Below are 22,343 nucleotides of genomic sequence, written 5' to 3'. Positions count from 1 at the left end.
GATACACGTGCAGTGGGAAGACCAGTTTGGATTCCACTCAGCTTAACAATGATTAATGACTTTTCTCTAAATAACCAAAAAGCACAAATGCTTAGGAACTTCTGCCACAGAGAGCTGTTCAGGTATAGATTTTCCCCTGCCAGGCAGGAGATTCAGCACTTGGGTTGCTTTACTCCCCACAGGAATAAAGCACACTGAATAGTATAAAAAATCCTTTTCTTGCCATCAGTCCCCCAGGGCTCTCAAGCTCTGCTCAGGATGAGTTTCACCAGAAGTTTTGTCCCTGTGGTATTTCCCAGGTTATCCCACAGACCACAGTGTGCCCTGGAGGTTGCAGACTAATCCTGCATGACACCACCATGCATCATTTCCTGCTCTTCCAGGGAAATGTTCCTTCTTTCACTGGAACATCAGTTTGGAGTTTTTTGCCCCCTTATATAAGGAAAAGCAGGAAAAACAGAGGAAAATGTAAAAATAACAAAACATGGAAAGTGCAGGAATGGGGCCTGCAAAACTAATGCTGCCTTTCTATGTCCCTCCAGGCAAAGGTTTCCTTGAGTCCCTCTTGGAAACACACAGGAAATGCTCCCTTGTTGTGGTTTAGGAATGGTATTCCCCAGTTTAATACAGCCATTAAAATCACTCTGTGTTGCTCCCTCTCCCCTCCAATTGGAGGCAGAAAAGGCAAAGATCACAAAGATAAGGACAATTTACTGGAAACAGCAATGGAATAAGAGAATGAACAATAACAGCAATAATATGGAATGTCAGCGGAGATAAGGAAAGAAACAATTCACATAGAACCACCCCCCTGGTAACAGTGGTATCTGATGGATCCCCCAGCCACATTTTCTCCATCAGGAGGAACCCCTTGTGCCCAGGACAGTTTCCCTTCCCCCTGCTCCTGGCAATGATGTGAGGGGGTACGGAATAACCTTCCAGTCCCAGCCATGTCCCCTTCTGGCTACTACAGCTGGGGTCTCCCAGGCCACAGGGAGATCTTCCATCTCAACAAGCCTTAGGAATCAAAGGACAGCACATGAGCTCAGTGGAGGTGATGAAGGGGCCCACAGTGACTGTGCCTGAGGTTTCAGCCTCAGGCACAGAAGTCATGGAGTAGTCATGAAGCAGCTGATGGGCTGTGCATATCCACCTAAGGCATCCCTCACCACCCTCAGGGTTTCTGCAGGGGCCTAGGGTTTTGTGGAATGTATCTCTTGCCCTACAACCCCTTTACCCTTCCAAACCCACTTGGTTTGACAGCTGTTTCTAAGAGGGAGCCATGCATCCAGGCTTCAGTCTGGGAATGGGGATCCCATCTCCTTGATAGAGCCCCCTCCCAGCATCAGCGTTTGCCACATCTGCACACTGGAGCAAGGAAGAAAATCCGAGGTGACAACTCCTTTCCCAGCCCCTGATTCCCAGCTCGCTGCTTTAGCTGCAGCCTGGCAAGCAGGACAGGAGAATTATCCTGTGTTATTTCTTTGGCTTACGGAAAGGCTCCAAGCGGAGATCTTATGCTTCTGCCCGAGACGCAGCAATAAACTTCTGGATTTGCTGCTGCTGAGCTGAGACTGCCAACATGTACACAATAAAAGTAAAGCCTTCCTGTGGCCACAGACCACAACATGCTAGTGATCCATGGCATTATCCTGTTATTTAGTGAGTCATCCTCGCTGCTGAAAAATACACACAGCCCAGTAAGTTGTTAACAATAACACTGGATGTGAGAGACTGGTGTTTGTTTTACTCCAGTGTAACTTATTCCATATGGTCCCTTAAAGCATGCTAAACGTTACATGGCTTTGGGCTGCCAACTATTATTTCAAGATGAACTCACAGATCTAGAACATTGCTACTTGAAGCAGGGCTCTGAAAGCATTCTCTGTCCAGGAAAAATTCCCAGTTCAGGAGCAAGACAGATGTTGGGGATTGCCCTCTTTTTATCTGGATAAGCAGGTCCCCACTTTTATTGAGTGGCCACAATAGTGATGTTTACTGCTGCTCTGCTGCCTGCTATGACATCTTTCAGATGTAAGCCACATGCACAGGGCAGAAGCTCTATCCGGACCAAGGAAATAATTTTAACTTCCAGCATTTACCTCCTATGCATGTTTTTCCAAGTCGCTGATGAACCAATTATTTGTGGAATCCTAGTATGTTTTCCAAATCTCCTTGGTAGCCTTAATTCATGAGAAAAATACTGCAGAAAGAGAGACATGCAGCTGTGAGAGGTGTCCTCACTTCACTCTCTGGCAGCATCACTCAAAGGTTTGACCCAACAAGGTCCAGCACCACAGTCCTTGTGTTCCTGCCATGTTCTATCCTAGACTCAGCCCACAGCACTGCTAAAAACACATTTAAAAGTTTCTCTTGTCACTAGGGGTGTTCCCCAGGCCTCAGTATCAGGACGAGTCCTGTTTATTTATTTAGGAAATGGTGGAATCACCATCCCTGAAGGTATTGAAAAGACGTGGCAGCTGGGGGACATGGTTTAGTGGTGGACTTTGGTGTGTTAAGTTAACAACTGGATTCATGATCCTAGAGGCCTTTTCAACCTAAAACATTCTGTGATCCTACTTTTTTAGCCACTGGTTGAAGAAAAGAGATGCTCCTTCTTGATAACTGAGAGATTTGCCTTTTGGCTTGAGTTGATGTGATCCAAAGTGAAGTTTTGAGAGCAAGAGTAACTGACACTTAGAGTTTTTTAGAGCCTTGCTGATAACCTCACCCCTTCCCTGAAGTGTGACATGTGTCCAAATTAATCTTGACAAAAGAGTTAATCTTGAAGGTTCTCTGCTGTGAGTGTGCACAAGAACCATGGAGATGTGTGTGGGGATCATGTGAAGGAGAATGCTGTGTGTGGGATGTGAACCTTTCATTGTCAGAGAAGAGAAATCTTCATACTGCTTGCCACTGAAAATCTGCTTAGTGGGCAATGGTTTGTCTGTTAAGTTGTCAATCACCAGTTAGGATTCAGGACAAATAATTATTATTTTAGAAAAATTACTCAGACCTTTTTTAGATGCTTAAAACCTCCAAAATAAATCACCAAAGACCCACCTGAGGATCCATAATTTGGTGCGAGTCATTGCATTTTTAGAGGCCAGGACAAGTCTGTCTATTTGTGCACCATCTTCATGTGTACCTGGAAAGGGCCTTAAGGTGCTAAAATGCCTGAAGATGTTAAAATGCCTGAAGATGTACCTCTACAATAATGAACTAAAAAAGTATTCATCCTCTTACCCTTAATTTCAATGTTCTTACCTTAAAACTAACCAGGCAGACTATTTTGAGCATGCCTTGAGGCACAGACCTAGAAGATTGCTACAAAACAAGACAAGTTTGTAGGCATTACAAGCTGTGCCACTACCAATGTTTTCTAGATATTTTCTGTCCCTGTTGATAAGAACATGCCAAATTTTAACATCCTTCTCTTTGAAACACATTCTGCTTATCTTGAAACATGCCGTGGTGTACACAGCTTACGGAAAATCACACAGCAAGACAAGCTTGAAGGTTCTAACCTTAATAAAGTTGATGTTTCTCCAGCACAGACTCCCTGCCTTCATCCTGAGTTGTAACTTCATTTCTTGCCTTTGGCGTGGATGTCATTTGACGCATGTCCCTTCCTTTGTGGCAGTGTCTCATGCAGACACTGCACTTCAGCAGGGTCTCGGGCACACAAAGCCATCTGCAGGGAAGGCCTGTGCGGAGTCAGGCTCTCTGAGGAGCTGGGGATGTGCTGGATGTGGCAGATGTTCGTGACCTGGCTGACTTCAGGTCCAGCCTCACACCTACACTGCCGTGGTGGTTTTGTATAGGAGGTATTTATGGATTATGATGTAAAGTTTTTGTGCAGTTGACAATCCGTTTGAACTACTAAGAAGTTGGATATGCTTTTGTGAAAAATACATGTTAAAGATGGAAGAAACCCGTGAATTTTTTGGTTTTTTTCCTGGTTGGTAAAGAAGTAACGTGGCTGGCCCAGCCCTTGTTTTGGTTAGGTTAGGTTGGGCAGCCCCTGCTGTGGGCACTTGCTGGGTTTTTCTTATTAGTTGCTGAGTAAAGGGAGAGGAGAATTAATTAGCTTCTTTCTTTAGTGTGTCACTGCTGAGCTTTAGTTTAGTTGCTAAGATCTTTCTTACTTTTCTTTAGTTGTAACTTTGATCTGTAAGATACTGAGCTCAGCTAGGGTTAAGTGACTATTTGTAAGCCCTGGGTGAGACATTAACTTTTTTTAGTGCTTCAATCTTCTTTTGAGTGGGAGAAAATAATAAGATCTAGACATGTGGAAGAACAACATAAAAACACTTAAGTCAGTAAAGAAGAAGTCAAGTCCCAGATAAGAAGGATGAAGAAATGCCTTTAGTTTTAAGGTAAAATCCTCTTGTAAAAACAGGAAGAAAGACTCTTTTTCCTTACAATGCATGAAGGTATAAGGAAATAAAAGTGTTCAAATTATAGATATCAAACAAAGGCCTCCATGCTAAAGTAAGCAAATATTAAACTAAGTGTAATCCTATGAGAAGTTTGAACAAAGAAATAGAGAAGAGTAATGAAGGTCCTGTAACCCCAAGAAATAGAAGAAGATCTCTGTTCCTAAAGATGAAAATTATTTCAGAGATAGATAATGAGAAGTTTTACCTTTAAACACTAAAACAATACCCCATAAGTTGGCATAACCCATAAATACAGATGTAAGAAAAGCTTACAGAAAATGGGAGGGGTTTCATGATTACAAATCTCCCTGGGCAGCTGCTATTCATGAAAATTAAGAGCCACAAAAGAACTGTTTTCTTGTGGAGAAGTCTCCATAACATTAACAAGAGACTTCTCTCCCTAAGCAAGCTGAAGAAAGACTATTCTAAAAGTAGCAAACTAACTGAAATTTTAGGCATCCTTTCTTCACATTGTCATTAGGAAAGAAAAAGTTGTGAGGAGAAGAAAAGTGCCCTAAAAGTTTTGTTCTAATTCTTATAACTCTTTCTCTTAGTTACTATTAATAAATTTTTCTTTATACCCTTTTAAAGTTTTAAATCTACTTTACCTTTCTCCCAGTCCTATCCCACAATAAGAAACGAGTGAGTACATTCCAGTGAGCACAATAGCAACTGGCCAACACCAAACCCACCACAGTGGCTCATTTGTCACGTTGCCATAGTCCAGCACACAGCTGACCAAAGGCCCCAGATCAGCCTGGCTGTGTCACTTCCTTTACCTCACACTTTGGTTTTGCCTCTTTTTTTCTTCCTGGGTTCTGCTTCTTTGTCCAGTCCCTCTCCCCCAGACAAGCCAGTGATTAAGCTGGTGCCCTGCCTTTGTTATCAGGATTGTTTCTCTTTCCTGCCATTTTTCCTGCTGCTGTCTAGTCAGTGCAGCCACTGATCAGACACGGTCAGCTGCATGTGCATCACCCCTCTTCTTACAATCTGCAGGTCCTGGTAGCTTTTCATATCTTTATTTCATGTTGTTAGACAGCCATAAATCAGGCTTAACCAAAGATATTATTTTCATAGAATCATAAAATCACAGCATGGTTTGGGTTGGAAGGGAGTTTAAAGATCATCCAGTTCCAACCCCCCTGCTATGGGTAGGGACACCTTCCACAACACCACTTGGCTCAGAGCCCCATCCAACCTGCCAGGAACACTTCCAAGGATGGGGCATTCACAGCTTCTCTGGGCAACCTGTTCCAGTGCCTCACCACGCTCACAGTAAAGGATTTCTTGTTAGCATCTAATCTAAATCTCTTCTCTTTTAGTTTAAAACAACCAGCATTGTTCTATCACTATCTGCCTGTGCAAAAAAATGGCTCTCTCGTGAGCATATTGGCATGTGAATCACTCTCTCTCTTTTGTACACTTTTAAAATTAAGTGTTGCTGTTACCATTCATTTTCTTATCTCTCTGCTGTTTCCAGTAAATTGTTCTCATCTCAGCCCATGATCTTTGCCATTTGTGTTGGAAGGGGGAGTGGGAGCAGCACGTGGCTTTAGTGGAGTATTAAACTGGGGAATACCATTACTAAACCACGACAGCCTGTAACAAACTTTGACAGGACAAAACACTAGTGGGATGCACCATGGGCTCCAGAGCAGCAGTCAGCTCTCTTCCCTGGTGTCCTGTGAGCTAAGTGCCTCATCCCCCCAGGAAATTGGCTGCCAGCCTGCAATGAAGGTCGGTCTGCTCCCAGGTTGGGTGAAATTGGATAGTTTTGCCACCTAGACTTTGCTATGCTCCCCCAGCATGGACTAATTTCCAAAGTTCTGACTCTTCAACAACACCAAATTTTTGTCCCAAGCCTAAAGGCACATCTTCTTTCCTTTCAGCCTAATCACAACCTTGGTGTTCTCTTTGTGATGTGCTCACTGTCTTCTGATTGTTCATCTCTCAAATTTTTCTGCTGAAATGATGTTGAGAACTAGGTCATCTACACCTGATCTGAGGTTTGCTCATCCTGATCTTAAAACTTTTCAGTGATAAAAGACACACTACTCCCTCTATACACACAGCCCATCTGCCCACACCATTCCTCTCATGGCTATGGAAAGTTTTTCCTTGTGCCAAACTTCAGTGTCCCTGCCTGTAGTTTAACCCCCTGACTTCTTATCATGTCCACAGGAGGAATGGAAAGCATCCACTCTTTCAGATGTGCAAGGATATATGTCTCCTCTTGACTTGTCAGTTTGCATTCCTGCAATGTTTCCTCTTGAATCATGTCTTGGAGACCTCTCACCCCTCTTATTCCTTATGCAGCTGTTGCCTGCTTCCCTAATGCCCCTGGCCATACAAATACAGCTGTGAACTCTGGAATCCACTGGTGGCAAATAAAGTCCAGGTACTGTTAGCAGCCCTGGCACAATGACCAAAACACCACGCTGCTATCTTGAGGTGCAGGGGGCATAAAGGTTCTGAGTGACTGAGGGAGCTGAGTGAAAAGGGAAAGCATGGATTCCCATCAGGCCTGTAAGACACTGCCCTACCAAACACACCAGCAAACTGCTTCTGCAGCCTCAGAACCAAAACAGATCTCAGAGAAGCTGGGTACAGCTTCCCCTAAGAGCAGAAGATTTCCTTAAGGGACCTGGGGATTTCTAACCATGAGACAAGTGGCAAAGAAGCATCTTCAATCATTTTAAAGCATCATCACAATCCACAAAGACATGATAAAAGCATTCAGCTCAGGGCAGCTTTTAAACAGGCCATGTTTGAAATTTCAAGGGGGAAACAGCACGTGAGAGCATGGAAATTTGAAAGGAGAATCCAGTCCTACAAATGGTGCAGTTTCATATCTCCAAAGTGTCCAGCAAAACCCCCAACCCCATAACCACTAAGCAATCAGGAAGTTACATCTGGTTTTCTTGTTTCTTTTTTTTTTTTTTTTTTTTTTGTAAATTCTCTTTACATGCAAGGCTTCAATTCCTACATTTAGGACATGCAGCAGTGGTTTCTGCCTCGGTACTGCCTGAGCAGGCAGCACAGAGAGGATGAGCATTTTTGGTTCATCCATCTTCAGAAAAAAACAGAAGAACTAGAGCAGCCTGTGCCCAAACAGCAAAATCTGTGCGTGCACCAGTGTGAGTCCCTGGCCAGCAGACTGAACTGTGGGGAAGGGAACTGGGAAGAAAAGAACCCAGCTGCTGTCTCAGCTGTCCCAGGGGGAAAGTCAACCAGGAGCAAGGACACAGGATTTCTGCAAGGTGCCTTGGGAAGGCCAAGGAGCACAGAAATTCCAACCACATGGGTCCTTGTGGCTAAAATTGACTGATAACAGCAGACAACATGTCCCTCTGTCCCCAGGACTCGAGGACTCATCTCTGGCAGAGCTCTTGTGTGCTGGAGGCACACCTCGCCTGGCAAGGCCACTTGGAGGTGAAACAAAGCAGAGCTTGGTAAAGTCAAAGCAGCAAGGAAGGAGTCAGGGAGCATTTCTGACCCCCCTCAAAGCAGCAAGGAGTCAGGGAACATTTCTGACCACCCTCAAGGACAGCAGATCAGAGATTAGAGCCCACTGCAGAGAAGAAAATTTCCCTTTAGGAGAAATCATTGCACAGCCTCTCACCTAATGGGCCTGGCTTTTGCAAGGTGTTCCACCAGCCCTCTTGATCTAGAAAACATAAATAAAATATCAATACAGCGCTTTGTGCAGCTCAGGCCAGTCACATCTCACTTTTAACAAAAAAGGCCATTTTCCCTGGAATACCCAGCCTTGCTGAAGGCTGGCAAACAGATGATACAGAGGAGGCCAAATTACTTTCACAACCAGGGGCCACAGCCAGAACCATGCTCTACATCTGATTTGCCTTGTGCTCCCACTGGTAACTATGGGAACCCTGCTCATGGATCAAAGGAGGAATAGGGCCAGAGCTGCTGGGGAAGCCTCACAATCCCCAGTTTGCAGGACACAGCTCCCAGACTGTGCCACGTGGTACTTGCACTTCTATTTTTCTGGAAGTCCCAGCTCCTGGAGTCATGTGATTACTATTTCAACACTCTTATGGTTTTTTTAACCTGCTTATGGTTGCCAAGTAAATTGGAAAGCACCAAACTTGAGGGCTCAAGAGCAGAAGACAAATCCAGAGAACATGTTATTTGTTACTTTATAATTCTGTACTTATGGGGGATTATTTTTTTCCAACCAAAATTTTTCCAGGCCTTGGAATGGTGGTGAAGAGGGCTGGAGTGTCAGCTGGGGAGTGCTAATGCCTACCCCAGGGCTGGCACATTGCACTTCCATGGCCCTATGCAGGGAAGCAGCAGAGTCACTGGACTGTGGCTTTCACTGAGAAACAAATTTCAGTCAACTTTGCATCTGCATTTTGAGTCCCTGCGGTCTGAAGTCTTGAAACAGCAAAATAAAACTCCGTTGGTGTCATGGCTCTGCTAGGGAAAGATGCTAAGGGACAGCCAGTTCAGCAGGGGACATCTGGCCCCTCATTTTCCAGTGATTCAGTGGCTCCAGCTAGGAGCTGTTTTTTGCCTGAGAAGTGGGAGTGAGATGCTGGTGTTAGCATGCACTGCTGCTGAGACAACTGACAGCTGCCAGGAGGCTTTTCTGTTTCCACCCCTTTGAGAAGAGTGAGGAGACAGTTTGCACCTTGTACATCTCTCCCAATCAGCCCAGCTGCTGAAGTCATTCTGTGCACATATTGAAGTTTTCCTGTACATTCCTGGTGACCAGAAAACGAGTTTTTTCCACAAAGAAAAGTACGACTGTGAAGCAGAATTTGAAGAGAAGAACAAGCATCTTGTTTTTCAGCCTAGATGTTTTGCAAAATGTGTGCAATTCACCCCATTTCCAAGCTTTCTAAATTCAAGTCCAGCCCCTCTAACTACTCCTTTCAGTCCCCATGCAGCAGGTGGTTTCCAGTGCAAATGTACTTTTGTGTCTGTTACACATAAGCAGGGCTCTGCAAAATTTGGCCAGTCAATGCTTCTTCCAGGAAAGCTCTCTCCCAAGCTGTTAAATGCTATGCTCTGGATTTATTGTTTAAACATATATAAAACACAGCACAGAGCAAATATCCGGGGGGAAGATCTAAAGGGGCACAAGCTTGGTTTCCCCATTTACCTCTACAGGCTTTCAAAGCAGGGGAGGGACAGCAAATCACACATTGCCCATTTTTCACAGGTGTGCCCAAACATTCCATCAAACCCTGCCTCCTCCCCGGGGTGCAGTATGTACTCTCAGCCTTCCAGGGCAGGAGACACCTTTCACATCCAAGCCCCCTGGCTGGCTGATGGACAACTGTGGTTCAATCAGACCTCCACGGGACCATCAGGGCTCAGACTGCACCAGGTACTTGGAAACAGCTACACAGGCACTGCCTGGAGAGCTCAAAGAGAAATATATTGATGTCCAGCACACGAAATTGCCCTTCCTACTCACTGCTGTGTCGCACTCCATCTGCCACATTTCTAAAGGCCTGATTTATCCTCCCAACAGCAAAGGCTGGTTTGAAGGTGTCAGTGAAAGGAAGTGCTCAAATTGCTGGAAAGGATGTTTCTAAGCATCTTTTTTAGAAACACCACTCTCCAGGGATCTCCAGGTCTCTGCCAAGAACATGCATTGGAGAGCCAGAGAATGTTCAGGGAGCGCATGCTCAAGCCTGCTGCAGCAAGGAGCAAAGGCAGATGGATGGCAAGCAGAGGTGACAACCCATCTGCTTCTGCAGGACCTCTCTGGCATCTCCTGAGGGACTCGAGGAAAGCCATGACCAGAGATAACCAGCCAAAGCAGGCTCACTGGTTATCCCAGCATCATCTGAGACCAAAGCATTCCACTGAGGAGATGTTCCAAAGAGGGACAAGAAAGGGTGGTAGGACAGCTCCTCGGAGATGAACATACTTTGGCTGGCCTGAGCATTGTCCTGACCTCTTGTCTCTTAAAAGGAATACAAGGCAGAATTTTTTCAAGCAAAAAGTGCCTGAGGCTTTGTGTTCCCCTCCCCTAAACTGTGCAGCAGTTCAGATGTCTTTTTTCACAAGGCACAGCACAGAGAATTGGCCTGCACCGTTCTGTCCTGTGCTCAGGGCTCCACAGCCCACTAACCCCATTCTTTGCCAGGAGGAATTGCCTTTGTGCTCTGCACATGCAGACAATACCCAGAAACCTTCTCCAGCAACTGCAAAGGGATGCAGGCTGCTGTCGGGGAGAGCTGTGGGTGGGCATGAATGAATGAGGGAATGAATGAGCCGCTCCCTACTACTGCCATGAGAATCTCCATGATTTGGAGAGGAGGAACCCGTGCTGTAAGCAGGGCTGCAGTGGCAGGTGCTCTCCTGCATGGCTGCAGTGGCGGGTGCTCTCCTGCATGGCTGCAGTGGCAGGTGCTCTCTTGCAAGCATGGCTGCAGTGGTAGGTGCTCTCTTGCATGGCTGCAGTGGTAGGTGCTCTCTTGCATGGCTGCAGTGGCAGGTGCTCTCCTGCATGGCTGCAAGGAGTGACAGGCAGGGAGAGGTGGCTGGAGCAAGCAGTTGCCTCTCCCAGCCCAGAGCAGGCTGCAGTCTGGAGTGCTGAAGCACAGATGTGCCCCCACGGTGACAGAACTTGCTGTGTCAGGACATGAGCAGTCCTGTTGGGTTTTTGCCTGGAGCACCAGGCAGAGAGCAGGAGCGTTTGCTCAGTTCGCCCAGCAGATCTCACAGCCCATGCAGAGCTCCATTCTGTCACAGCCACCACTCCAGCTAGCTTGGCTGAGAAAGAGCAGGGTGAAGCATGGCCACTGCAGTGGGGAGCAGTGCTGGAACACAGCACGTCCTCTCAGCAACTGGACTCACTGTCTCTCCCACTCCCTGACTTCCACCCTTTCCTTCAGAGCCCATCTCCGCCTTTCTCTTGGAGACTGTGGGAAATTAAGGTCTAAATGTGCCTGAAAAGGGCTGTGTGAGGGACCAGGGAGTGGGACACATCTTCTCCAAGCCTCCCAGCCTCATATTCTTCCTTTTGAAGCAGCCAGATCAAAGCTGCTCCCATGTTCAGATGGGATAGTGCTGCTCCGCCTTTTCTGTCCCAGTGCCATTAGGGCTGGGTGGGTACAAAGGGCTCCTGGACTGATGAGCATCACCACCAACACTGACCAACTCTTTGTTTTCTCCAGCTCCCCTGGAATGTCACAAAAATCCCTCAGCTGAAGCAGCCTTTCTGAGGGGCTCACAGGAGGCACTGGAGACTGGAGCACCACTGCAAGCTGCAGGGAGAGGTGAGTTTGGAGGAGTGCCTGGCTCTTCAGAGGGCAGCTCACCAGTGCATGCCATCAGCACAGCCCTGGTGATCCAGAGGAGCTGGGTACTGCATTCACTGAAAGAGCTGGGAAGTAGGTCAGCAACATTACTGAGGGAATTAGGGAGTTTTAGGGAGAACTCCATGACTAAAATTTGAGTTCCACTGCTTACCAGTGCAGTGATTGGATTTCAGTGTGCAGGGTGAAAAGCACCAGCAGGGACTGTGTTTGCTGCACCCATGCCAATTTCTGCTGCTCACACTATCCTTTTGCCATGCCAGCTTGGGCAGTGCATCCTGCAGCCCCTGCCACACCAAATGCCACTGATCCACATCCACTGCCCTGCTCAGCTCCTGAGCCCAGCACAGCACTGGCCATGCTGCACACATTTAGCCGGGCTCATTTTATTTCAATGGCCCTGCTGGGAGAATTGAGTACCATCAATGTACCACACATGGCCAGATGCAAACTTATCCCTCCTCTAAAGAGTTTTAAATCAAAAGAGGTGAGGCAGAAAGTCAGAGTTGGCTATTTGACACAAAATCCTGGTTTTTTCTAAACCAAATTCTTATATGGAAATGCCTTTCATTCCATATACAGGCAATAAGCTCTTAAAGTGAGACCAAAATAAAATAACACCCATGACTGCTGCAACACTAATTATAAGTAGCTGGTTTGCTGGTTGGCCAGCTCATCACAAAGTGCTTCACAAAGGAGTTTCATGACAGTGTCGATGTCCTACCCCTCATGCTGAGCAGAGAAATTTAGTTTTCCAATTCTTCTGAAAGACACGGCGGTGCAAAAATCTTCCAAAAAAATTTTTTTTGAAAGCAAGTAAGAAAAGCACAAATGAAATTGACAGGTAAAATTCTGGGCACAATACGGTGCAGGAGCTAGAACAATGTCTCTGCTTGCCCACAGTTCTTGTTGCACCTGGGGATCTGGGCACAGAGGGTTCATCAAGATCGCTGGGAACTTGCACACCAGTGTGTGAGCTATTAGCTCTGGTCCTATTTTAAGTTCCCAAAGTCACAGAGTTTTGCCTGGAGGGTGGGACAATGGGTTCATCTGCTCCTTGCTGGAGCCAGCGAAGGGTGGAGGAGTCATTCAGGCATGGTGAAAGGGGAATTGCCCACAGGAAGGACACGTTGGTCAGCCTGAGGTGAAGCAAGTCCTGCTGTGCCAGGCTGCTGCCTTCCTGCAGGACCCTCCCGTGGGGACAGGGGACTCTGTGGGCTCAGGGGCTGAGCCAGCTGCCAGGAGGGTCCCAGCTGACCCATATTGCTCCTTGCCTGTCACCCCACGTCCCCTGCTGATCCTGGCCACAACTCTGAGGATGAGAGAGGGGGGTGAACGTCAACCCAGGGCCCCTTGGTATACTCCTGACCTCCTGCCTCCCCACAGCTGCCATGGGCAACACTGTGGGGCACAGGGACAGACACAGCAAGGCACTGCTTGTACACACACAGACACACAGACACACATGGACACGCGTGGACACACACACACACGGACACACACACACAGACACACACACACACAAAAAGACACGCACATACAGACACGGACACACAGACACACGCAGACACACACACACACGGACACACGGACAGAGACACAGAGACACACACACACACACAGACATAGACACAGACACGCACACAGACACAGACACAGACACACAGACACACAGACACACAGACACACAGACACACACACGTTTCCCTTCTCTCCATCCTCCCCAGGGCTCTCTCCCTCCTGAAGGGTGCAGATGGGTCCAGGATGGCCCTGGCAGGCTGCAGGTCGGCCGGGGGATGCGGGCAGGAGATGACCAACCAGGGTGGGGTGGGCTGTGCTGGAGGCAGGCAGGGCATGGATGGGGACTGTCCCGGGCAGCACGGGCAGGGCTAGGGGCAGGCAGGGCAGGGCTGGGGACTGCCCCGAGCAGGGAGGGCAGGGCTGCTGGGGGTGGGTCCGCAACCAGCCCTGCCTTTCAAAGTCCCTCGATCGGAGGAGGAATTCGGGAAATACTTCCAGCAGCGGGAGGACGAGGAGGAGTGCTGGAGCTGCTGCCCGGGAGCGGCCGGGCCGGGGCCGAGGGATGCGGAGGGAGGGGAGGCAGCCTGCGGGGCGGGCCGGCTGAGCGCATCCCCGGGCGCGCCCGGCCGTGTGTGTGCGCGCGCGCTCCCTCCATCCATCCCTCCATCCCTCCCTTCCTCCCTCCCTCCCTTCTCCCTCCCTCCCTCCCTCCCTCCCTCTCTCTCTCTCTGCCTCCCGCCCGCCGCCGCAGCCGCGCACGGGGGCTCCGCCGCCCGCCCCGCCGCGATGCCCCGCCGCTGCTGAGCCGCCGCCCGCTCCGCTGCCCGCCAGGTAGGACCGAGCGAGAGAGCGGCCGGCCCCCGCCCCGACCCTGCCCAGCCCCACGCTGCTGCCCGAGCGCGATCCCAGCGCCGGCGGGGGCTGCTGGGGGGCGGCACGGGGCACCGGGGCCGTGCGGGAGCGATGGGGAGGCGGGGTGGGATGCTCGCACTCGGCACACACACACGGGGAACGCTCCCTACAGCCCCGCCGCGGCACCTCCGGGCGGGCGGAGGGGCTCGCCGCCCTCCCCCGGCGGCCAATCGCGACATGTCGCGACGGGAGGCGCGGCTGCGGCGGGGATCGGTTCTCCTTTAGCCCGGGAGCCGGGCATCGCCGGGCAGGTGGGGTCGGGCAGGGCTGAGCTGATCCCGCTCCCGGGGGGCTCGGGGCGCATCCCCGTGCGCGGCGGGGCGCGGTGCCTCCGCCTGGCGGGGCTGTGCGTGCCGCCGGGCAGCGCTGCTCTGCCTGCCTCGAAACGCTGCCCGAGGGGAGTGCTCGGCGGCACCTGCAGCCACGCCGAAATTCCCCTTTTCCTCTCGAGCAGCGTGCGGTGTTAAGGGCTGGCATTAAGCAGCGCTCATCACGTAGGCTTTGTCTAGGTGGAAGCATGGCTGGGGCTCTTCCGTCATCTTGAGTTTAATTCTTTATTCACAGCCTTGTTGCTTCCCTCCCCGCCGAGCCATGCAAAACAACTCCACACTCTGCTCTGTCTCCAAGGCGAGAGCAAACTGCCAAAATGTTGCAGAAATGCAGCAAGCACTAGGGAGGACTGGAGTCTGAAAATGAAAGCTGTAGTAAAATCACAAGGTCACGGGTGTGAGGGTGCGAGCGTGTGCTCTCAGGGCTCCTTTTCTCCTGCGCTTTGCAGGAACCTGTTCATTCCTCCAGTCCCAGATGTTGCAAATCCGCAAGTCTGGCAATTGAAATGATGGCTGAGAGGGGCTGGGGTTCTTTGTGTGCTCCCCTGGCACCTGCCTGGGAATTCACGTGCTGTTTGTCGCCATCGCAAAGGGAAGGGGTGTGCTTTTGTTTAGAAAAGGGAAGCTGGGACACTTGCATATTGATGTGATGGTGGCATCCAGGAAAAAATGGGCTGTGACATATGGCTTTGGTTGGGGACGTGGCTATCATCAAAGAAAGGCATTTGTGGTCCTTATGGAGTGTCTATCAGCTGTTCCTTTCTCCCCTTTTCCTTCTGACTGGTTTTGCAATAGCAGCTTTGCCCCTTGTCCAGCGCAGACATTAAGGCCAAATAGGGAAATACTGTGACATTTCTAGGAGCATCACCTGCCAGCCAAGCCATGAGCCCCACCACCAGCTCCCAGGAAAGCTGTCTGGCTCCTCTCACACCCCCACCACCTCACCTCACCAGCTGACATGGACAATTCCTAAGTCAGTGCTGAGGAGCCACATGGGTCAAAGCTTCCTCTCTACCAGGCTTTGCATTCCAGGTAGCTGAGGAGGTTGGACACACTCTCTGTGTCCAGCACCCCTGAGTGTCAGCAGCAGCACAGTTCTAACCTGATGAAACTTCACTTGCTTCTCCTTCCCTCACTTTCTCTAAGATTTTTGCAATCTCTTGGCTGTGAATGGCTCCTGAAACTTAAATGTTCACTGTCCTGTACCTGCCCAGGCTGTGCCTGGTCTTCTCACCTGGCACTGCCTGGCACTTCTCACCTGGCACAACTTTGGTTTTTGTCCTCGCTCTTGGGAGTCTCTACAGCACCTGAAATGATGCTGTATAGGCACAGCCACTTCTCTGCCTTTTGTAGTGCCCTGATACACCAAGGGTGTTCGGGGTTGCGATTTTCAGGTGTTACATCTGGGACAGAATTTGAGTTTTTTCTGTGGCTTTGAGGGGATACAGTCCTGATTGCTCACTGGGGAAAAAGAAGCCCCTGTTCTCCATCATCCTAATGAAACTGAGATCCTGTAATAAAGCCCAGTGTCCTGCAAGATACAAGCATCACTGGGCAATCAACCAACAGGTTGGTCACAGACACCACAAGTGACAGCGGCTCTCCTTGTGACTGGCACGGGGAGCAACCTGGAGCTCTGTCCAAGCTCAGAGTGCTGGGATCTGCTCCCAGCTCCTGGCCATCAGTGCACACAGCTGTGCAAATCCTGGCTGCACCTGGGGCTGCTGCAGGCTCATGTGCTCTGGCATCCACTGTGGGCTGAGCTCCTGGCTGGGCTTTCCCTTGCCAAGGGTGTGAGTGGGATCTCTCCAGCTGCTTTCAGGAACCTTGGAGGAACTTGGCTTTTGCTGTTATCTCTATCCCTCTGGTGATTTCAACTGAAATTGGAAAGAGGGGGGAGCCATGTGAACAGACAGACAGACATGGAAACTGTGATTTCATGTGCCTGGCTTCCTAAGGAAACCTGGCTACAAATAGAAGTGAGATTTGGTGCTGCAAAGAGCTCCTGAGGAGACAGAGAAGGCGGGGGAGTCTGAGGAGAAGGAAGGGTGGCTAACCTCGTGTGTGAGGTAGGTAAAGCAGGGCTGGCACACACCTGGGCTGAGAATCCCCTGCCTGAGGTCTGGGGGTCTGAAAGCTGTCCCTCTGCTCGGCACTAGCATCCAGCTCCCTCTAGAGTCAGCCGTGCCAGAGCTGTGCCTCTGGACGTGGCTCTGCTGGGAGGTGCTCCCACCCTTCCCCAGGCAGGAGCAGCCACACAGATGGATGGAGCGTGCCAGGGTGAGCCCCAGCCCAGCCCAGCCTGCCCAGCTCCTGCCTGGCACCGTGCCTGAATTGCTCAGGTCAACAACCTGCATCTTCATGGGTCTTCCCCCACAGCCATCCCCATGGACATCTCCATCTCTTCATCCCTGGATGTTCACAGGGAGCTGGGGATGGGGATTTATCTCCTCTCCCTGGAAGCTTTCTGTTCCTGCCCAGGGGAGCATCCCGCTGCACAGAAGACCCAGACACAGCTACAAACCCAGTGCAAAAACAGTCCCAGAGGGAAGAGAGGACACAGGCATAGGGAAAAGCAATAGGCCTGTTAATTCCTCCCTTCTGGCCTCTTTGGGGCACCTCTGGGCAGATACTTCCTCCCCAGGCTGCCCAAGAGACTCAGGCTCATTTGCAGTGTTTTACTCTCCCAGCACTCATGGGAGATGCTCTGCCCATGTTACACAGAGCCATGGAGCTCAGGGAGATGCTGGGCTGCCCTGAGATCACACAGGGAGTCTGCCAGCCAGGCAGCCTCGGGGCCAGTCGTGGAGAACGGGCAGACTGTGCTGAAATCAGCAAGGGAGATGCACAGGCACAGAGGAAGGCATCAGCAACCCAAGAGGAATCACAGGGAAGAGCCTGATGCTGCTTGATAAAGAAGAGACCAAAGGCAGGTGGTAAGGGTAAAGAAATGGTCTGAAGACAGCAGCAAGAAGGAAGACAGTTCTTTGAGAAGCAAACAAACAACCAAACAAAAAAACCCAGCCCCAGAGAAATGTGGCATTTCCCCCTTGCTTCTTATTTCCTGGCATATTCCTTGCTGAGATCTTGAGTCATGGGAGAAAGGGACAACTTGACACTTGGTCTCCATGTGTGAAAAGCAAGACTGCAATCTCCCTGACAAACAGTTCCAAGCTCATTTTCTGCAAGCTGCCCCCAAATTCATCCAATGCGGTTGAAATTTTCTATCAGGGATGCTTTATTTTCTCTATTTGTCCGTTTATTTTGGAGAGTTGCTGGGGAAATTGTGGAAGGAGATTGGATGTTTCATTGAAGAGACAGGATACTTGGAAAAATCAATTGCAGACTGATAATTATTCTTACTTTTTAATGTCCTTTACAGAAACCAGGGTGGCCTGATGTGTGTTTTACTTGATCGGCTTCATGGAGGGCTTGTGCTTCTGACTATATTTGGAAAGGTTTTGATGTTTTTTTGTACTGATGCAATCAGGATGCTGATGGCCTGGAAATCATTTTCCTGATGTGGAGATCTCCAGGGTCATGGGTAGGGGATGCCAACAGGCTGTGCCTGTTTTGGAGTGGCAGAGCTGGGTGAAAGGGAGCAGGAGCCAGGCAGAGCCAGAGCAGGGAAGCGAGCCAAGGGTTTTCCAAGCAGTGTTTAAAGCGCCGTCACGCTATGCAGCCCTGAGTGGCAGCACAGCCTTTGGACTCAGCAGCTCTCCTGCACAGTTTGGATGCGCCAGTGCAGCAGAAGGGTCCTTTTCCTGCCCTGATGGGTGAATCTCACAGCTGTCAGCAGCTCAGTTTTACCAAAGCTGCGCCACGGGGTCAGCACCGAGATCAGAAGCGAAGCCAGCGGAGCCTGTGTCTGCCCAGACAGATCTCCAAGCACCCTGTACCTCCTTGCAGGGCTCTTGGCATCCCTTTTGTGTCCCTTGGCTGCAGGAAGCTGGATCTGTGATGGTCACAGACCAGATGGCTTGTTTGGGTTTGTTTTTTTCCCAACAGCCATATCTTTTCCCAGAGCAGGCTCTGCCCAAGCTGTCTGCTGGAGAGCAGGCTGCTGATTCCAGTGAGGCTGCACAGGTGTACAGGCTTGGGCACAGCCAGGCAGGGCCAGCAGCAGAGGAGAAGTTGACTGTTCCTCCAAAGATGGGGCCATGGATGTAAAAAGTGCCCTGCATGGAGGCAACGCATGCAGTGCTTCTTCCCAGGAAGATTGCAGTAGGTTCCTCTTCTCCTGCAAGAGAAACTGGGGGAGAGGTGCTGTAACCTGGGGACTTCAGGTTTGACATAGTCTGTCTTTTTGGGGCTTGCTGTCTTTTCCCCTGGGACAGGGTGGGGAGCAGCTGAGCTGCTTTGAGCCTCTGTTTCTCTATTATGCAGGTTGGCTGTTCCTTGCAGTGACCACTAGCTGCTTTCTCCTCAGTTTTTGGCCCCTCTGGTTGAAGGCACACTGTCATTCTCCAGCCTGTGACACCAGAAAAGGGTGGCTTGAGCTGCCTTCCCCGTCTCTCCCTAGTGCACTCTTGCTAGGAAAAGGTCCTCTCTTGCCTAGCTCTGACTGTAGGATGGGAAAAGACTCTTTGGGAATCCCTGTGGTGTTGCAACACGCTCCTGGTTGTGCTCCCACAAAGCAGCTGCTCTCACATGAGGAACAAACTTTTACTGGTCCCAGCAAGCAACCAGGCACCCTGTGGGGAGAGGGTGCTGCTCCAGCCTCCTGCACGCTGGTGACACAGCTGTGGGGACACCTCCCATCCCAGCTGGCAGTAAATTGGCAGGAATGATGCTCATGATGAAGATGATGGTGTCGCAGTGGGGTGGGCACCGTTGGGGGCTGTAATGGTGTGAACACTGCTGTGTGCCAGCTGCTCTGTGCACGTTTCCTGTGGGATGCTGGGAGAAAATTTCCATGTGGAAAGCCTCTTTTTTTGTGTAGCCACTCATTCCTCCTGAACCCAAGCCATTTCCTTCCTTGCCCAGTCCTTCTGTAATTAAAGTGTCTGGACCAGCAGTGGTTTTTTAGTGCTCTTAAAAATAATGGTGCTTCTAGTGTGTTGCAAGTGGTCATAGACCTGAGTGTGATTCAAAGCTTTAGGAAAATAACAGGGAGGGTCTTACAGTGGGTATTTCAAAGCTGAAGTGCCTTGATGGAGATGGGACTTTTGGGAGGCTGCTGCAAAGAAAAAGCTGTGCTTTGTTGAAATGCAGAGCAGCTTTCAGGCTGGCTTTGCATGCGGCAGCCAGTCAGCCTGAAGGATCGATGCTGCCAGGGAAAGATCAGAGCAGAGTCTAAAAGGCTGTTTCCTCCCCATCTGGCAGCTCCTCAGCTGGGGGGCAGGAGCATGAGCTGGCAGCAGGAGCTCTCTCCTACCAATTTGTAAAACCTAGAGCTCCTATGTCCAGCAGGAAGGCAAGTATCTCTACAGCCCTCCCAGCCCTGCTGTGGGCAGCAGCTGCCCTCCTGGTGTTTGACAGCACCAAGGGGTGGGAGAAAGGCTGCCCTGAAAACCCTTGGCCAGGAGCTCCATGTATATTGAGCTTGTTCTGGAGCCTCTCCCAGGCTTTCCTCCCTGGCTGTGCAGAAGCACCTGCTGGCACCCCTGTGGAGCTGGTCTGGAGAGGGAAAGGGGCTCAGGAGAGCCCAGGCTGGGCTCTGGCTCTCCTGGTTGGTTTTAGCTGTCCCTGAGAGCTCTCCAGCAGCACCAGGACAGTTCCCCTGCTGCAGTGGTAAAAAGGGCTCAGGGTGCTGTCCCTGGGTGACAGGTGGTGCTTGTGGGCAGGGCTGGCATTTTTCACCACGTGTGTATGGCCAGCACCCAGCCTGAGGGCAGCCTGAGTCTCTGCCCTGTGCTGCCCTGATCCCTCTGTCCCCAGAGGCTCTGGGGCAGTGCCACCAAGGCCACGAGCACCGGGACAGTGCCACCAAGGCCATGAGCACCGTGGCAGTGCCACCAAGGCCTGACCACTGGGGCAGGCAGGGTTTGCCAGGGCTGCCAGCCTGGCACTGTGCATCAGCTGCTGCACACGCTGTTATTGCTGATGGCCAGGATGGGAAATGCAATTGAGGCCTTAATGAAAAGCTAACAAAGTTGGGTTTGCAGGGAGGGCTGCTCTTCAGGTAGCCTTGCTTCCCCTTGCAGCATGTTGGAAATTATTTTTCTGGGAATATTTCTACACTATGCCACAGTATGCTGACTGTGAGCTGAGACTGTAGGCAAATGCAGAGCAAGAGGGTCTCTGGGGACCAAGCTGTTTATTTTGGATTGTACAAATAAAGAAATGCTGGTGATTTAATAGCAGGTGCTTCTCAGAGATATTTTGAGTGTCAGGCTCTGGCTGCATGTGTGTAATAACTAGCATGTTCTGGCCAAACATTTTCTAGCCCTTCATAATTCCTGAGCCTCACTGTGAATTTGTTTAAATAGGAAAACTGGTCATGATGTGTGAGCCTTGCTTGGTGACTACACCACAAAATGCTGGAGGAAGTACAGCAGAGTTGGGGTATGCTGCTGCTGCCCAAAGGATGCACATTGGCATGGCTGGTGGATGTCTCTTCCAAAGCTCCAGCCATTTCTTATCCCTCTCCAGAAAAGCTCCACATTTCTTACCTCCTGACATCTGAGGAAAAAATGTTATTTGTACATGGAGTGCTGGTTGGGAATGCCAGAAATACAGATTGCTCAGATGCAAGCCTCTAGGCCTTTTTGCCTCCTGTTTAAAGTAGTATGGGACTTGATTTCAGACAAACAAACAAACAAGCAAACAAAATCAACAAACCAAAACAAAACCCAACTTACATTAGAGTGTTTGGAAGGGGAAACACATGGTAAATAAAGTTCAAATTACTTATTAATTTGATTTCGTGGGTGTCTTTTTTTTTTTTTCTGAATGAGACTTCCAGTATCCAAATCCTTTTAAGGCTGGAGAGTTGGTCCAAAGTGTGATGGGACTCTCCTATTCTTCATGACCTAAATCAGTGACCCAAAGCATAATATTTTTTCTAGAACCATCTGTTTTCTCTTCTTGCCAAGGGGATTTCACAATGCCTGATTGCTCTGAATAATTGTACATGTGCAGGGATATGACTTGCCACAGGGAGAAAAATTAACTGAACAAGGACAGGTGGATGTTCTTGAGTTTTCTCAAGAAACTACTACCCTTTAGAAGGAGAGGGTGAAGAACCATGCAACTGAGTAATATTTTATGCCCACTATGAATTTTTTTAAGCCTATATATTTAAAAAGGAAACAAAACTACACTTAGGAGCTATCTGGGGTTAACAGAGTAGGTACCAAGTCAGCCTGTGTTCTGACAGCCCCTTTATCAAATCTCTCCGTGACTTGGATTGGAGCAGTGTGAAACACGGCAGTACAGATGTTGGGTGACTAATTTATGCTTCAGGTAAATTTCAATGACCATGAATGCACATCTGTTTCAGCTTAGCCATCCACTGAAGGGTGTGCAACAAGGTGCTCTTCTTTGCAAACATCATGCTTGCATTTTTTTCACTTTGGGCTTGTAAGCAGTGGCTAGAGCTCACATTTGGGGAAGCAGAGGGTGCCCAGGCACTACAATCAGGGGGCAATGAGTCTGGTAGTAAGAGCTTTTTTGTAGCATTAGCAGGATTCCTAATGCAAACAACTTTATTTTAAATCTGGCTTCCTACAAGAGACTTGCTTTTTCTTGTTCAATTCATCTGTTCTTATCACCCAGCTCTCTGATTTGCTCACTTCCTCCACTATGTATCTTTTTATTTTCTTAATTGCAATACCAGGGAGGAGGGGGTTGGAGGCAGACCAAGAGTTCCTGCTGAGAAAATGCCATTTATATGA

General features: G+C 49.6%; 1 protein-coding gene across 1 annotated transcript in view; it reads left to right on the top strand.

Moving 5' to 3' along the window:
* Positions 1 to 14,029: 14,029 nt before the first annotated feature.
* The window catches only part of LOC128946602 (sodium/calcium exchanger 1), a 103,518-nt gene continuing 95,204 nt past the window's right edge, over positions 14,030 to 22,343 (top strand). Inside the window, exon 1 of the mRNA XM_054290504.1 lies at positions 14,030 to 14,095. The gene's annotated coding sequence lies outside the window, so the exon portion shown is untranslated. The remainder of the gene's footprint in view (positions 14,096 to 22,343) is intronic.

Source organism: Melozone crissalis, unplaced genomic scaffold (assembly GCF_028551555.1).
Source record: "Melozone crissalis strain CALT ecotype California unplaced genomic scaffold, PUWL_Pcris_2 ptg000081l_1, whole genome shotgun sequence".
Classification (NCBI taxonomy): domain Eukaryota; kingdom Metazoa; phylum Chordata; class Aves; order Passeriformes; family Passerellidae; genus Melozone; species Melozone crissalis.
Note: the sequence above shows the minus strand (reverse complement) of the source record. Positions and strands in the feature narration are given on the sequence as shown.